This window comes from Crocodylus siamensis, chromosome 1 (genome assembly GCF_052110815.1).
Source record: "Crocodylus siamensis isolate JL-2025a chromosome 1, ASM5211081v1, whole genome shotgun sequence".
In the NCBI taxonomy this organism is placed as follows: Eukaryota; Metazoa; Chordata; order Crocodylia; family Crocodylidae; genus Crocodylus; species Crocodylus siamensis.
In genome coordinates, this window is record NC_143395.1 from 154,751,417 (window position 1) to 154,769,448 (window position 18,032).

An 18,032-nucleotide genomic window follows, 5' to 3' on the forward strand; every position below is an offset into this window, starting at 1 on the left:
CCACCCTTTAGTGTGTCCAAACTGGGTCAGCCACCCCTAGTAATAAATAGTGCTATGTCCTGCATGCTGCTGGGGAGCAGAGCATGCTGGGAAACCCACTGCTCCCCCCTGGGCTCTAGTGTGGCCCATCAGGGCCAGATCAGAAAGGCAGGTAGGTATCTAAGGAGGCAGGTTGGTGTCCAGGGGGAATTTCAAAAGTGCCTAGACACCTAACTCCGCTAGTTTCAAGAGGTGCCAACAGGAGGGGGGCAGGGTGGTAATGGGGGTTGACAGGGAAAAGGGGCATCTGTGTGCTCTGTCTCTGGGGCCCAGGTTGATTTTACAAAGGTTTCCTGAGGAATTTAAATGAAGCCTAATTCTCTGTAATGATTGCAGTGGAGAGCTCCACGCAGCCTGATTTGCATCCTTGGCTATCTCTGTCATCTCTCCTGCTTTGTTCCTAATTGCCCCTACTCTGTTAATGTAATCGCCATGCCCCTGTAGCTCTCTAAATCTCTGTCAAAGTCCTTGCCGCAACTTCCTTGAAGATCCTTCACTGCCCATTGTGGGGGGAAGGGGAGGGAGGGATCAGAAAGGGGTTGGCCTTCTCAAGGACAAGTAGCAGGATGGAGCAGTGCCCTGTTTAACATGTGTCCCTACTACCTGTCCTGGGATAGCTGCCTATAGGCTAAGGCCTATAGGAAAATGTCCTTGCTAACCCTGGGGCCTTTCTTGGGGGTGGGGGGACAGTGATGCTTTAAACTTTCCAGAGTTGCTCTCCCTTGCTCTGAGACGACAGACAGGATCCCTGTGCTGATGCTGCAAATGCAGCAGCCCCAGGCACTAGCTTCCTAATTGCTGTGCGTGGCTGGGTTCTTCTGGGGATCCAGCAGTGAGGGCAAGTGAAGATAAAGAGGGCTGGAGTTTCATTTAAGTCATTAGAAAGCTCCCTGGGGAGCTGTGAAGGGGAGGCAAAGGGAGAGGGATACTATGAGGCAGGTGGGGAGAGCAAAGGAAAGTGGGAAAGAGAGGAAATGAGGAAAGGCATGAGTGAGTAACAGGAATAGGATAAAACTGTGAGGGAAAAGATGAGAGAGTAAAGAATGAGAGAAGAAAGAGCAAGTGTGTGAGCGAGTGCTGGCCTGGTGTGAGCTACCACGTCCCTGCTTCTGGGGATTGCTGGGTGAGTCCTCGGGGGAGCTGTGTCAGTCTGTAGCCCCACAGGTTCCTGTGCTGGGCTCTTGGGCTTCCCCTCAGCCAGCATGCCTTGTTCAGAATAGCTTGTCCCATCCAAAGACTATCATTTGTTTTGCCTTGTACATACATTTGAGATATATGCACAAGGTCTGGGCCTGGATCTCACATCCTGTCACCTGCAGCGGCCAATAATTTTTGCCTCTGGTGGAAGTGTCCCTCATTATCATGTGTCCAACCATCATGCTCTGACAGGGGCAGAAAGAACGGATTTCTTACAGATCCCACTTCCACCAAGGGAATCAGCTTGTTCCCAGACTCACAAGGACTCTACCTCAATATCCAGCGTCAAATGCTGCAGTTCAGCCTTCTGCTCTGTCCAGCTTTGCAGCAACTGACTCACCAGTAGCTGGCAATGAAAATGTCAGAGGATTAGAGGAAAGTCCCTGCTCTTATGAGATCAAAGAGCAGGGAACATTTCTGAAGTGACTCAGAAGCCCTTTACTGCCTCAGGACTCTCCGGGCTGTGTGCACGTATCTCTGTCTTTCATTCTAGCCACCTCTTATGATCCAGCAGGGTGCAGCCAGCTTTGCAGGCTGGATGGAGTCTATCTCCCTTGGGAGCTCAGCAGCAGGTAGGACACAGTTCCCACCTTATCCTGCAGCACTGTTATCCATCCCCTGCCTCAGCCATGCCAGCTTTGCTGTCAAATGCCCCATTTGACAGGTGTTTAATTTCAATTGCTGAACCTCTGGCCTAATGCCAACCAGTCTTCCACTTGGCTCTTGCCATTGTCTTTTCTTCTGCTTGCTTCTCTGCCCTCCCTGTTTAGTCATTTTTTTTTGCTCGCCCGTGTTTTTTGTTTCTTTCTGTCTTTGAAATCTTACACACATGCATTTCCCTGCTCTGTCTGCCTCTGTGTCTCTCTTACATGCATCTCTCACGTTGATGTCCCTTTTACTTTGTGTGTGTGCTTGTGTGCATGTATATATCTTGCTGTCTCTTGCTGTCCATGCTGACTGTAAGTATTTCTCCACCCTTATTCAATTTTAAGGCTTGGACAGGAGATCTAAGCAAGGCATGGTCTGGGAATACCAGCGTGAATGTGGTGCTTGTTGCTTTGGTACGGAGGACTATATCAACCATTTACCTCTCTTTGTTTTGCTTGTCACAGAATGCACTGTAATCCCTTCACCCTGCTTCACAGATGGACAACTACTTCATGGGTAGAGCATGGTAACTCTTACATAGCATAATGACCCAACCTAGAACAGCCAGGACTCAGGGTTAGCCAAATAAGCCAATGGCATTCAATTCTTTGTATGACAGTGGATACCCTAATAGAGAAGACAGCCCTATTTGTTCTTTGGAACAGGGCAGTCATTTATCATGAGTCTGTACAGAATCCACCACACAGAGGGCCAATCTGGCTATGCACTTTAGTTCTTACCATGCTAAAACTTTATATAGTAGAGATGATAATTGTGTTTGGAGTTACGCATGCACATAGCATGAGAGTCCTTGCCCTGAAGAGCTTCTAATTAGAAGCAGTGACATTTTTGTTTGAAATCCTTTTTTTTTTTTTAAATGAGAAGTGGCCTTTATCCAATACAAAAGATTTGGTGGAAATTTTTCAATTCTGTCCAAGTTTTCTGGGGTTTTTGATGCAAAACAATCCTGAACTTTTTAGGTTTTCCCCCTTTCTCTACCTTTCCTGCTCTTTATCCATTTGTCACTAGGAAATAAGTGAAAGGGGAAATAAATGACTTTCTTCATAGAAAAGCTGAATATTTTTTCATCGAAAATTCTGGGGAAAGTATTTTTTGAAAATTGCAGTCAAAAAAAGTGATTACTGTACTGGTTTTTGACTGTCATAGAATCATATAACAGTAGTGCTAAAAGGGACCTCCGGAGGCCATCTAGCCCAACCTCTTGTTCAAGGCAGGATCACCTCTGCTTTAACCAATTCAGACAAACCACTTGTCTGGGTAACCTTCTCTTAAAAATTTCCAAAGAGGGAGGTTTCACAGTTGCTCTAGGAAATATACTCTGGTGCTTAACCACCCAAAGAACAACACAGGCTAAGAAAGTATCATTATTTCTAATCTACAGAAGGGAAAAATGAGGCAAAGGGAAATTAATTGCCTTACCGAAAGTCAAATGCTGACTCTTCAGCTGAGCTGAGAATTAAATTCAGAGCCCTGACCACTGCATTACTCAACTGACCAGCCCTGCTTGATGGTAGCAGACCAACATTAGTAGTTCACCAGGTATACAGCAGGTTGGTATGTTGGTGGAAGATGTCCTTGATCATTAGGCAACTATCTGTGAGAGATGTGAAAAACCCCAGGAGTGCTGTCAAACCTATGGCACCCAATGGGAAAGACAGGAGGCTACTAGGACCCTGTAGACCATTTAGTTCTTGCAGGTTAAAGAGGTTGAAGATAAGGCATGGTTTGATGGGAGATGTCAAAAAGCACCTTAGTGTTGAAACAAGTGGTTCTGGTGAGCACTTCTCTTCCATCTAGTGGTAGCACTAAGCTAGTGCCTCAGCGTCATCAAAGGGTGAGCTATTCTCTGGATGGGACCTGGCTGCTCATGCTTATAAGGGCAATTGGATTCTGAATTTCTCCTTGCTGCTTTTCAGCTAAATATATAATTCCCTTGCCATACTAACTGGTTGTGAAACAGTTAAAAGGCTGTCACATCCCACCCCAGAAGTGGCTGCATTCCAATGGGAAGGTGTGGATTGTTTTGGGGGAGTACAAATATGAGACACTGTTTCCAGTTGTGCAGCCTATTCCTTCCCCACCCCCAGATCCTATATCTTGTTCTCACCTCTCAGCTTGCATGTCACCCTTCTTCGTCTCGCTTCTTGCACTAGGGGGTGCTGGGGAGGCTGAATGAGGCAGAGATGAAAGAAAATTTCTGTAAAAGAGGGGGAATGTGGTTTAATTGCTGGAACTCAGAAAGGTTTCCAGAGCTTGCAACATGAACCTTATCAAACAAGGGACATTTTGAGCTTAATTGCTCTCCCAGGAAAGCTTGCTCCTTAATTAGAAAATATTTTAAACCCCTCTCTCCCCCCTGCTGATAGAAGCATCCCACAGTGTGAAATAAAAACCAGCTGTCTTTAGCACCTTATTCTATATTCTGTACCCAGAACATCTCTCTTTCCCCCTAGCACTGAGTCCCTTTCTAATCTCTGGCTTTTTTAGGGTGCTACTTGGCCAGGGACAATTGTATGCTCCATGGCTTTCCTGCTTCTTGTCCTCTTTCCAGTCTGGGGGAAATGAGCTGTTATACTGCATCTCCAGTGTGTGTGTACATGTATGGGGTGTATGTGTGAGAGGATTTCTCATCTCCTTTACTTTTCTGGTGGTTTTCCAATCTAGTTTAACCCATTCAAGTGCTGGTTTCCTCCTGTCTGGCATTTGAAAATGGGGGTGGGGAAGTGTAAGGTGGGTGAACTTGTGAAGGGAGAACTGAGGGAGGCTGCTGGCAGCAGGGGTCAGGACAGGGTTCTTGGCTAAAACAATTCCATTTGCTGACCCAGTTTTTTTGCTGTCAAAGCCCTCTCTTCTCTGGGACTCTTTCCTCCCTATGTGCCTAGTTTAGCTGCCTGGGATCACTTCTAGCCCACCTAGACAGGTGGATGGGATGCAGCCCTTCCCAGGCACCAGTCTCTGTGGAGCTAGAAACCTTTCCATTCTGTGGTAGCCAGTTCCAGCAGGGACCTCCTTCACCACAGCTCTTGAGTATCAGGTTGGAAACCAGGAATGAGGGGTGGAGGGCAGCTCTCATAGGAAAGGATGGCCAAGTATGGGGAGTTTTCCTGTATCTGAGCTGAATTGTAAACTCTTTGGAACAAGATGCAAGCCTGTGCCTTTGACTGTGCACCTGCTGTTAGGCAGCACAGGCTTAGGCCTTACTGAGCAACTCACTGAGGTCACCTGAACAGGGGCCAGAGCCTTGGTGCCCCACTCAGCGCAGGGAACCAGCTTCTCCTGCAAGCATTTGGCATATGCAGTCCGCAGGGCTGCCCTAACTAACTGGTGCACACATCCCCCACAGAAGAGTTTGTTGCACCAGACCGTTGCCCTGGATGGTCCTTCTGCAAGGTATCTCTAGGGCTTGGGGGTAAATCCTGTACAGAGTGGAGAGAGCAGGAGTCTAGGAGGCACACCATCAGGCATTAAGGACTGGTTGATCTGCCGAGCAAGGAGAAGGTGAAGCCAAGGTGAACAGCAAACAACCTCTGCCTGTACACTGTGGCAACAGCCCTGCTATCCTCCTTCGTGGCTACTGCCCTCCCTGGCTCCCAGATGTGGCGTGAATTGGCAGCCACCTGTTTGCCCTCCTTCTCTTAACAGGAAACCAGGGTTTATTTGGCCAGGCCCAAAGAGATGGACAAAGCTGAGGAAGCGGCAGGGAGGCTTGGGAGTGCAAGAAGGAGAGATGGGCATTTAGGGTAAAATGCCGAAGGGGCAGAGCTGTGAGAAGGAAGGGACTTTGGGGCCAGACTGGCCTTGTGCTGAGAGGAGGTGATGACACCCCCACTGCAATGGCTTTAATGGGTTAACCACCAGGTGTGTCAATCTGTGGGGAATATGGTAAAGGAGGTGGGAGAGAAAAGCTTATTCTCTTTCCATGTGCCTGCCAAGATGATGTCTGTCCCCTCAGCTCTTCCTCTTATTGTTTGCACAGTTCCTTCCTCCTGAAGGTAGAGCTGATGTAGCAGCTGCATTTGGGTGCCAGGAGGCAAAGGACCCCTGGCACTGCTTCCCTCCTCCCACCTCCAAATCCATCCCTATACCTGCCTTTCCCTACCCCAGCCATCATTTTCCACTTGGCGAGCTTCACAAACATTTTAATTTCATGCCCGGTTGTCGTTGATGGTTTGTAAAACATCTGAATTATATTAGCGCTGTTTAAGAGTGTGACAGGCTGAGGAGCAGCAGCCTCCAGTGAGCGTTGATTCCAGATGGTTAAGTGACAAATCTCACTTCTGATGTCTTAACTAGAGAGGCGCGGGAGGGAAAACGGAGAAGAAAGAGCACAAAACAAAACAGCAAGTGGTAACCCACTAGATCTGAGGAGGCTTGGGGACTAGACAGCACTTAATACAGACTGAAAGAAACAGGCAGCAGATGTCAGTCTATCCAGGGACCTCACAGAGTGTATCCCCTCCCTGATCCCTGTTGAAAGGACTTACTCTCTCATCTTGATTACGCCTGACTAAAGTCATCCTGGACTGCAGTCCTCTGGACCATAGATCCTCATAGGGCTGGGCCCCTGTGACCACCTTCACCTGTGACTGGGGCTGAGGGGGAGACTTCTTTTTCATTTGGATTTGATTCTGCAGTTATGGTCAGTACAACAGTAGTCCCCAGAGGCCCTGGCTAGTATCAGGGATCCACGATGTTAAATGTGGCATGCTTATTTGCACAATGAAAGACACTATGCCTTAAAGGGATCCCAGTCAAAACAGATGAAACAGGCAAAGGATGGGAAGGGAAACTGAGGCACAGATAGATGAAGCAAAAGTCATGATGGGTCTTTTAACTCCTAACCTTTGTCCTTCATGGCACACAATCCTTTCTCAATTATTGAACCGGTCCTGACCTACTGGCTTTGCTGAACAGATTTCCTACCTCATTTCAGTACCTCTCTTTGTTATTGCAAGGGCAGGGCATTGGTAGTGCCTCGGTCTCCCTTGGTTTTACCTATGTACTCTTGTGGGGTGTTTTTGGTGTTTCTGGGTTTGTGCCTCATAGTTGTGTGTGAGGGTTTAAAGTGATGGTTTGGGGGAATCCTTGTATAAAAATGGTTGCCTGAATGCTGGGGACTGGACTGTATGGCTCAGAAGGCCTCTCTTAGTCTTGAATGCCTAAATCTGGTGGTTTTTTTATGTAGCACCCATCATGTCTCATCTAGTTACTGGTCCCCTCACAGCATGACAGGCTACTACTGCTGCTACCTGTTGAAGCTCCCATGATAGATGTGTGCACTGCAGAGCTAAAGGTCCTGGTTTCAGCTCTGCTGCTAGCCTAAGCTAAGTGTCTTTTACATAAGAACATCACAAGTCATAGTGGGTGTCCATATGTACATAGGTAGATGGCTTCCTTAGCTCTCAAATGCAGCTGTTTCTGCTCTGAAATCACCTGCATGGTTAGACTGGATCCAGTCCTGACCTGGAGGTAGGATCACACCTCAGTGAATCATAGAAAATGAGGGTTGGAAGGGACCTCAGGAGGTCATCTAGTCCAACCCCCTGCTCAATGTAGGACCATCCCCAACTACATCATCCCAGCCAAGGCTTTGTCTAGCTGGGTTTTGAAAACCTCCCAGACTGGAGCTTCTACCACCTCTCTGTGTTACCTGTTCCAGGGTTTTGCTACCCTCCTAGTGAGAAAATTCTTCCTAATATCTAACCTAAACGTCCCTTGCTGCAACTTGAGACCTTGGTCTGTCATCTGCCACCACTGAGAACAGTCTATCTCCATCCTGTTTTGAACCCCCTTCAGGTAGTTGAAGGCTGCTATTAAATCTCCTCTCAGTCTCCTCTTTTCTAGACTAAATAAGCTCAGTTCCCTCAGTCTCTCCTCACAAGTCAGGTGCCCCAGTCCCCAAAAAACCAGCTCTATTTCCTACTACACCTGAAATGGCCTTTGAGCCCCCAAGCCAGCTATTGTTCTGACCCTACTAAGATCATGACATCCCATGGGGGCCCTTCTCATGTCACCAACAGCTGCAACAGCAAAAGCGATCCAGCTCCACAGACTGCAGGAGGGAAAACACACAAGGTAAATATTGAGAGTGTGTTCCCCTGTATCCTACCAGCACAGTGCCCATTGCTATAGTTACAGCTGTTTGTGTTTGCATAATAAAGAGAGGCTGTGTGCACAAGGAGATGGGCTCAGGGGGTGGCATTTGAAACAGTTGCATGCCCCTATTGCTATCTGGTTTAGGCAACAAGTGCAATGAGTTTGGTGATCTCAGTTCAGACAATGGTGGCCATTTGTCCATGCCAGAAAGCAACTGTGTGATCTGGCACCCTGTGGGACAGTATATACTGCTCCATAGGGAAGTTAGCACTAGAACTGCTGGGTGTCCCATAATCTTCCCTAGAGGGGAGACTGGTGTTCCCAAAGTCTATTGAACTGGTTTCAAAGTCTATCATGAACTGCTCTTGGAGGCAAGCAAGGGCAGGCCCACAGCTCTCCAAAACTCACCTGGGTTTTGGTTTGGATTGCAGTACAGGGAGGGAGAATTGGCCCAGGTGGGCTGAGTAGCTTTGCATGCAGCCATGTAGGAGACCTACCACTGATCCAACCTTATCGTGGTCCCAGAGCCTTGTATAGTGAATGGGTCACCCTCATATACCTCCACTGAAATCAAAGGTATGACTGCAGGGATGAATTTGCCCCCTTTCTTGTGAGACTACTGCTGGGAGGGGCAGTTTAGTAAACTTGTGTGTCAGGTCTGCAGTATATCCCTTACACAGAGATTGAGACCCCTTTCAGCGCCTTCATGAGGCTGCTGAATATTTAGCTGCATTGCTCCAAAAACTATTCTGAACAGGTAATGTTGGTTCAGGAAAGGAAGTGTTTACCTAAGCTGTAAACCCAAGGTTCAAGTTTTGGTAGGAGCATGACTGTCTGTCCGTCTGTCTTCCTCCAGAGGGTCATAAATTGGTTACCAGTCACAGACACCTTTCAGACGAGACTTTACAATCCAAAGTCCTTCTTACTCTGAGTCCAGATCAGAGGTTCCATGGCATTATGGAAAGCAAAGCAATAGTTTTGTACTGGGGTCTTCTTCTAAGCATCCTCTCTCACTTCCTTCCTGGAGCTCATGCTTTACCCCAGAGATACCTATATGGTGGTGGTGCTGTATGTTATACAGGTTCCAAAGTGCTTGGGATCTTTCAGACTAAAAGCCACTTTATCAACAGAATATAAACAGGGGGATTGTTAGATATTTGTTTTGCATGGTACTAGATTTTAACTGAGAGGGTTAAATACTCTGCAGTCAGCTAATTTGGAATCATGATAAATTGCTGGTTTCTTTTTGGTTAGATCTTCCCAGGAATTACTGATAGGTGATTCACTGTTGCAACCAAGTCTGATCTGCACCTGTGAATATTAATGAGTTATAGGGGCAGAACTGTGAAACTGAGCTGCTAGTAAAAAATGCATCTTGTGCATTTGGCCCTGGTCACCCACTTCTATTGGTCTCTAAATGTTGGTTGGACCCCTTTGTCAGAGGTAACTAGAAATGTATGATCTTCTGTCAATAATATTAATATGAGAGCTTCACGGTTCCTCAACAAGGAGACAGCAGTGGCACTGGCCAGCACTGGTACAGGCCAGGCTCCAGCTAAGACTAATGTGGATGATTTCCAGGTGGGTTCCATAATGGATCAGATTAATGACAGAAACATCAGGGAGAGTATAGCAAGAGATCTTATAGTGCCTGGGTCTGATCTGCTCACTCACTAATATGAATCAAGAGCAACTACACGTCATTGGAAGTTAGTGAGAGGGCCCTAATGCCCTCCGATTTCCAGGTAGCTGAGAACTGACTTTCAGGTAAGAGACATCTTGTAGCAAGGGGTAGGTGCAAAAGAAGGAATGCCAGTTATGCCTAAGGAGGTGGGTCAGGGAAATGCTTAAGCAAGGTGGGGGGCAAGTGGGGTGATCATCCTGGGTGCTGAAGCAAAGGGACACCAGTAGGTGCTGCCCAGCTGGGGGAGGCAGGGGATGGAGCTGCAAGTGGCTCATTGGGGGGTGCTGGGATGGGTGGAGGGCAGTTTCTGCCACTGTGAACTCCTGGGCAAGTTTTTTGGGGGGGAGGGTGTGTGCCCCCTGGATCTGTGTGCAGGGTGAGAACAGGCACCAAACTTCCTTGCCATGGCACTGGCTCAGGGTTCTGATGCCAAAACCCAAATGAAGAAATGTGTCCTTTCTAATTGAGCCAGTCAAAGAACAGCAGAACAGCATGGGAGACAAAGAGAAGGCTCTGGCCCAGATGGTTGGCTTAGCTGATTTGGGCTGCCATAGAAGATGAGGCCACTGGGGCTGTGGATGTGGAAACTGCCATGGCCTCACCTGGCACAAGACCTTCCAACCAGTTGCCTGGCTCCCCAGGGGACTTTGGAGAGAAATGATAAGTAGAGCAGTGTGGCTTTCTACAGAACCTGGGAGCCTAGGAAAGGCAGCAGCCACATTCCCAGCCATGAGCACACTGTGCACTGCTTAGCACATTTAATCTCCTTATTATGGTAATGGCCTGATAACTGATTGTGTAGTTAAAATGGAAATTGATGCTGGGGCTGCCGTTTCTTTGACTTCAGAGAGCCTCTGTAGTAAACAATCCGGTAAAGGACCCTTTCAGTTAATATAATGCGTCAGACCTCCGTTAATAGGAAACTGGCAGTGGGGAGGAGAAGAAAGGGAAACGGTATGATCTGGACATTTGATATCAATTTATGTCTAAATTGGCACTGGGTAAATAAAACATCCCATGGCCTGAAAAGTATAATTCAAAGGATTTGCCCCTGCAAATGGGGTGTTTGAGGTTTGTAGGCTGAACTGTGTGGCTGAGGATGCTGTGTAAATATTTGGAAGGTCAAACAAGTGTCTTGTACTATTCAAGGGTAACTAGGAAGAGGGACTGTCTGGAAGTTGCTTTCTGTCCCCTGGGGAGTCTGCAGGACTCATTTATCCCTATTCTCCTTGGAGGCTGGGCTACACTTCAGTTTTATGAGGAGAGGTTGTCTATTTGTTTCCAGGGGTTTGCACACATCCGTGGACGACTATGATGGAAGCCAGCAGAACCCTTCTACGACCTGAATAAAATCTCCTCCCTGATGCTGACATCATGGGTCAGTCCAGCAACAGAAATGTGAACAACTGGGATCCCTGCATTCCTACCCATGGTACACAGACACATGGCACCTCCTAACACAAGCCCTTGCTGTGAGGATGAGGGGAATCAGCTAACACAGGTGAAGGTGTCCATGCTGTAGTGACACAGTCATGTCAGTAGCTCACAACCAACTAAAGTTCTGGCAGAGATTTCTTTTAGTGTAGACATAGCCTGAGTCTACGCTCTAGCAGGCATCCCTCAAATTCCTGATCCTGTTTGCTGCTTCTGTGAAAAGGCAGCCTCCCAGGAGGTGTTATGTGCTGTTCCTGATGCAGCACCTTGCTGGAGTATATCGCTGGTGCTGCCAGGCAGCAGGGGATTCTAAAGATCTGGAGCTCTGGGGACACTGGTGAACAAAGCTGCAGTCCTGCCTGGCTGCGGTGCTCGTGAGAGCACGTTTTCCACCTCACCGCCCACCCACAGGTAATAACTGCCTCCTCTGAGAACAACGGACCTGTGAGGTGACTGAGAACAAAACAAGTCCGATGGCAGAACTACGCTCTCTGTTTTTTAGTCTCCCAGGGATGTGAGCTCAGTGGTCTTGAGGGAATAAGGGGGAACTGCCCCACAGAGGCACGTGACTAGCCCTGGTGAGCATCTCTTCTGCATGAGAGAGAATGTGCTTCATACCATCACGTCGGCTGAATTCTGATGCAGGCTCCATCAATTATTCACACCAGCAGCATCATATCCCCTCCGCTTGCTGCAGCTCACCCTCCCGCCTGCCCCTATTGATTAGCTGAAGTTTGCCCAGTGTTACAGGCTTGCTTTTTTGCTATTTTATTCCCTCTCAGCAGCTTTTCTTTTTTTGTGTGTCTGTTCCCAGGCTCTGGGATGTGGAGTTAATTTCCTGCACTCCCAGCTCCCCTCATCACCTTCCCTTTGCCTCCCATCTGCTCCTTCCCTTCTCTGCAAATTGGTGAACAAAAAAGGTCCCCCTCGAAGGACGTGAGGTAGATCCAGAATGGCTCTTGTGTGAATATAAGGTAAGGGTCTTGTTATGCGGTAATTATGGCCAGCTCCTGGAGCTCTAAACCCTTGTACATTAACACCTTAAAGTGGTTTTAAGTACTTGTTATGTGGCTCAAAGTTACACCACTGCAGGGCAGGGTGATCTCTGACCCGCACTACCCAGCTCCTTTTCCATTAAGGTGTGGCCACTCCATACAGATGAGCTACCCAAGTTGAAGTCCTCCAGGATCCCAGGATCTCTCACACCCTTGCCCATAGAGCAGGGCTAGAAGCCTGTCCTGGCTCACCAGCCCTCTAGTGGCAGCTCACAGCCTCAGCTCCTAGTCCTGCCCCTGCTCACCAGGCCTCCAGTAGCAGGTGGAGGACAGTTGGAGTAAGTTTCTGGACTAAGGATGTGACTGCTCCAAGCTTTGAACTGCAAGCTAGCACTAACATGAATCACCATTTGTGTGGCTCACAGCATAAGGTGTAAGAAGGCTCTCAGAGGGGCTGCTGGCTGGAGTGGACACACAAAGCTGCTCTCTTGGGGTGACTGAGTAGGTCAGAGCATAAGTGATGCAGTTTTGGCCCTGCATGTGCCATATCTACAGGGTAAACTTACTGTGCCCAGCAGTGGTACCTTCAAGCATCCTTCACTCACTGCTCCACCCAGGCTGTCCCCTACACTTGAAGTAGTGCTTCCTTGTCTGCACAGAGCCACAGGTTGGCAAATAGGCATCGTTCCTCACTGTCTGCAGTCTGAGCAAACAGGATGGCAGGGTTGACAAATGTGAAGGTACCTGGTCTGTGAACCTGTCCTAGGGCTGCAGGTGCAAAGGGATTCCAGCCCAGTCACGTGGATGAGATCAGCTATGGCAAGTCAAGCTGGTGGTGAGACAGGCACTGGTGCTGATGGATGAGAAGGAGAAAGGAGGACATAAAGCAGAAAAGCTGGAGATGTTTTTTTGTACCAGTATTATTTAGGAGGCAGTTGCTGTACCAACACTCTTCTAATGACCCAGCAGCTTCTGGAACATCTAAGCTTCCATTCAAAATTAAAGTAAATATTTAATCCTTATGGAGTAAACTTTCCACATGTGACCTGCCAGAGGGCTGTCTGGGGGAGTCTCCAGAACAGTAGCCTAAGCCACTAGCCCTGGGAGGTGTGCACTCCTTCTTATCTAGGTGGATTGTTGACTCTGAGGGCTACTGACTGTGATTCTGCTTATCATCTGACTGTTGCTAAATGGGAATAAGGAGGGGGCCTGCCAAGAGGGCACCCCACCTGGGACTCCTATGCAGCTGGGCCTGAATGGGTACAGCAAGGAGACAATCCACTGTCTCCTATTGCCATACCTGTTCAGGTCCAGCAGCCACTCACGCATTTCCATTCATTACCTGTTAAAAAGAAGCAGCCTGGTGTTGGTGACAGGATTTGAACTACCAGCCCTGGAGCCTGAAATCCTATATCTTTGTGTAACAGGTGCTGCGTTGGCACAACAAGACAAACTCCTCCCCTCTCCTATGGCCTAACATTCCCCTTCCCCCCCACAAAGTGCAGCGGGAATTCAGTATCTATGACCAAGCTCTTTGGTTTCTCTTTTGAGACCTGCCACAAAGGACGTAGAGGAGGAAGAAGGACAGGACTTTTGTTTCTGGTGAAGATAGCTGGGCGTTTTTTTATGAAACACTTAGGAGCAGGACCCAGACCCACCAGTCTCATCGTCACCTTCAGAGCCCTCCACGCTTGCAAAGAGCAGCAAACCAGGGGGATCTTTTCATTTTACTGCTCTGGGCAACAGAGCTCATGTTCTCAACTGAAAGGCTTTGTCTCTCATTCCTAGTGCTCAAGCTGAACAGCCCTCCTCCCACCATGTATATCAGTTAAAAGCCATGGGCTTTTAACATTTTTTAAATGATGCATTAAAAGCAGCTGGGTAGGGAGAAAACTAACCAACAGCATTCAAGGTCTTGGGCAGCAGCAATTTCCTCCATTAAGCAGGCAGACATGGGGAAATGAGGGAAGACCCATTGATTGATTTTACCATGGTCCATTATAGATCATGTGAATATTGAAATATTAATGCCATTTTGCCATTACATGGAGAGAGAGCCCAGTTCCTTTGAGGCTACTGTAATGAGGTACAGACATGATCTCCAGGTGGCACTCAGCAGGGAACTGAGGAAAGGCAGGGTTGTTTCTATGCTCCGTAAGAAACGTGTCTGTTGCTTTGAGCTGGTTTCATTGCACTGTCCCAGAATAGAACTCTACAAACCAAATCCCTTAGTGTAAAAAGTCCTTGAAAGGATCCAGAGGATGTCAGTGTGCCCTGCCTTTTTTCCACCCCAGATGGGAGAGAAGGACTTATGGTAGACTGATAAGTGAGATAATGTGTCCTAGTAACAGAACAATGGATTAGGGCTCAGGACACTTGGCTTCTAGTCCTGGCTCAGCCTGATTGGTGACCGTGGCAAGACACTATACCGCTCCATGCCTCAGTTTTTCCATCTGTAAAATGGGGATAGTGACAGTGACCTCCTTTGTAAAGTACACAGCAATCTTCTGACAAGAAGTGATATGTAAGATATAGATATCATTAATAACTAACTTTTCCCTACCTATTGTCAAGCTCACAGAGAGCCTAGCTGTGGTCTTCAGAGTAGCCCATATACTATAAACATACCAGTCTCTGAGACCAAACAAGGCCTCTAATTCCACTTATGTGATAGAAGAGTGGTATTCTTCTTTCAAACTGTATTATCTCTGATTTCTAGGCACTCCCCATCCATATATATTGCTTCTTCCAGGGCCTGCTGTAATCAGATTTGTTTTTGAGGTAAGCACTGTAATCTGTCACTGAGTCATGAATGAGTCAGATGCATTCATTAATGGGTAATATTCACATGGGAAGCCACAGGTATCTAACTTCCTACAGGTTCTTTGTATCTAGATGGCCACTAGATGAAACAATCTGAGCCTGTGGTGATTAGTGCGAATGATTTGGAGGGCAGGGTGCAGGACTGGACTGGCAGTGAGCTGGAGGGGGCACATGAAAATAGGTATGTTTTCTCTTTGCTGTTTGTGAGGTGTGAATATGGGAAGGGGGATGGACTCAAGGGACACAACTGAGACGTCCAGCATGACATGAAAACATATCAACAGCTCACATTCACTTTGTCCCCAAAGAACCTGAGAACAAACAGAATTCATGACACAATTCAGATCCAGTTTGAAACTATTGTAAAGGCAATCCAGCTTTCCACAGGAAGTGGAAAATCCATGGCATTTTCTGCAACAGGAATATCCTGGGTCTAGGTAACTTAATGATGCTTAATTATGCTTGGAGCTAAGTAAACTGGAATACTTAGGGCAAGAAAATCTTGTGCTCCAGGGTGTAAGCCAGTCACAAGGCTTAAGAAGGAATTTCTCTCCAGTTATTGGCTGTTTGAATTTGGGTCTTCTCCAAGCTCATCCAGATGTTTACAACTGCATGCCTCCAAGCTCAGACCCACAAGCCCATCTCTGAGTGCAATGGTCCTCAATGTCAAGAAGTACAGAAAGGGGCCAAAGCAACATTTGTCTGAGGGAGGCTGAGTGACTAGAAGCTCTTTCAATCTAAGCCAGGGGTGTCATGCATGGCCTGTGGACCAAATCTAGCCCACAGAACTGCTCTATCTAGCCTTTGGCAGCAGGAAGAGTTGGCCTCCCTCCTCTTGTCTTACCTTCTCTACTGCTGAGCATGCTGCTGCCCTAGGCTGGAGTCACTGCCATGTGCCCCAGAGCCAGAGCTGGAACTGCCAGAGCTTGTCCCAGGCTTTAGCTACCACTGATGCTGCTGCATGCCCCAGGCCACATCTGAAGCTGCTGTTATATGCCCTGGGCCAGAGTCACAGCCATAGCCGGAGCTACAGCTGCTAGTATGTACCTTGGGGTGGAGCTGGAGCTGGAGCCACTGATGTGTACTCCAGGGTACAGCCACTCTGTATACCAGGCTGGATCTAGCCTGCAAGGCACCTCATGGTCCAAATCCATCCTAGGGCATGAGGTGAGTTTGAGATCCTGGATGTAAGGAACAAGAAGCAATAGTGATGCATGTAACTTGCACTTTATTCATTTCCTTTGTGCAGCACTGGCTCAACACTATGTAGAGCATCTCCCCAAGTTCTTCTGTATCATGCACTGTGATCAGTGTTAAATCAAGGGAAGATGGTCTCATTGGCTTAGTCTTCCCTACAAAGTTTTATAGAGCATCTGTCCCTGAAACCCCTCTCTGGTGAATGGAGGAAGACTTCTGCCACAATCCAGGAGCCAGCAAAAGTCAGACTCCCGCACCCTCATTTGGCTGATTCAGCAGCCAGTGCTTTCCCAGAAGGCACTTCATGTCCTGTTAGCTCAGTGGCTGCGTGTGCACATGCTATGGTGGTTCAGCAATGGCAGCTAGTGTTGGGTGCAGGACTTCTCATGATAGTGTAGTATATACATAGCCTGTAGGTAGGACAGAGAGGCTGGTGGCCATGGAGCATGCTGAGTTCAAGGACACATGTGCCTGATAACCTGACTCTCAATACATGTCTCAGTCAACATGTAACTGGGCACAGAACAAAGCCATTCAGAAAAAACAAACTTCTATTGGTGGGTCAGAGACCATCTCCTACACTGGACCCTGCTCATTTTTCTCAAAAGTTTCATTAAATGAACAATCAGGAGCCAGCTTGGTGAAAACAGGGAAACTTGTTCTTCTCTGATGGAGATGGAGGGATGGTGGGAGTTGCAGAGCAGCTCCTCTGGCTTTGTTTCAGGTCTCTGTGGGCCAGAAGAACACACCTCCTAAGGTTGTGTAGGAAAGGGAGACACTGAACTCCATGCTGAGAAAGGGCTTGAAGAGAGGGAGCAGCAAGATAGAGACCAATTGGAGGTGACAGAAGTCTGAATCCACAGCCACCTGCCTCAAAACAGCCCCTTTTGGGCAGTTAGAGCAAGAAATGAATGGAAGCAGAGTGCCCCCAGAGCAGGTAGACTCTTAAGAGGGCAGGAGCAGGGCATGTAGTCCCATTGTAGAGTCCTCCACTGGCTCTTTTCACCCACAAGGTTCAGTAGTTCACAGCACTCGCAACACCTACCCCCACTTCCAGTCCACTGCTAAACCCACCTCTCTTTCTGCTGCTTTCTGTTGAGTGCCTTGAGGCTCGTATTGTCTTCTTCAGTTCTGAAGATTGAAACCATCCCCAGCTCTTCTGTTTTCTGAACTTCCTTCTCCTGCGTGTGCATCACATCTGCCCACCTCATCCTGCACTATCAACCATCATCCACCTTACTCTCTGTGAACAAAATGGCCCCTTCACTTCCCACCCTGCTCTTTATGTTCCCAGCACTGTCAGGGGATCCTGATGCACAGGATCCAGCATAGGATTCAATGCACTGGGACCTCCTTTGGGAGATTGCCTTGGTGTGTTTTTGCTGATCATGATCTCTGGAAAAACACCAAGATCCAGGTCTACAAAGCAGTCATTCTCCTCACACCCCTCTATGGATGTGAAAATGTGAGTGACCTACCCCCGGCATCTCAAGAACTTGGAGAGTTATCACCAATGATGCCTTTGGAAAATCCTTCTCATCAAATGGGAAGATCACTGCACAAATGTCAGCATCCTTGCTGAAGCTGATGTTACCATAATGGAGTCAGCGATCCTTAAGCACCAACTCTGCTGGACCCGACGCTGCATGTGGATGCCCAATCTTCAACTCTCAAAACAAGTGCTCTGCTCCCAGCTTAGTTGAGGCCTGAAATCTCACAGCAGCCAGAGGAAATGCTACAGGGTCACATTGAAGACATACCACAAGAAAATAAATACTGACATCGAGAACTGGGCGGAGTTGGCTTCCAACCAACTCCAATGGTGCCACAACCTCGATCAAGCAGCAGCCTGCTTTGAGTTACAGCGCCTTGCCTTCGAAACAAGAACGGAGGAACAA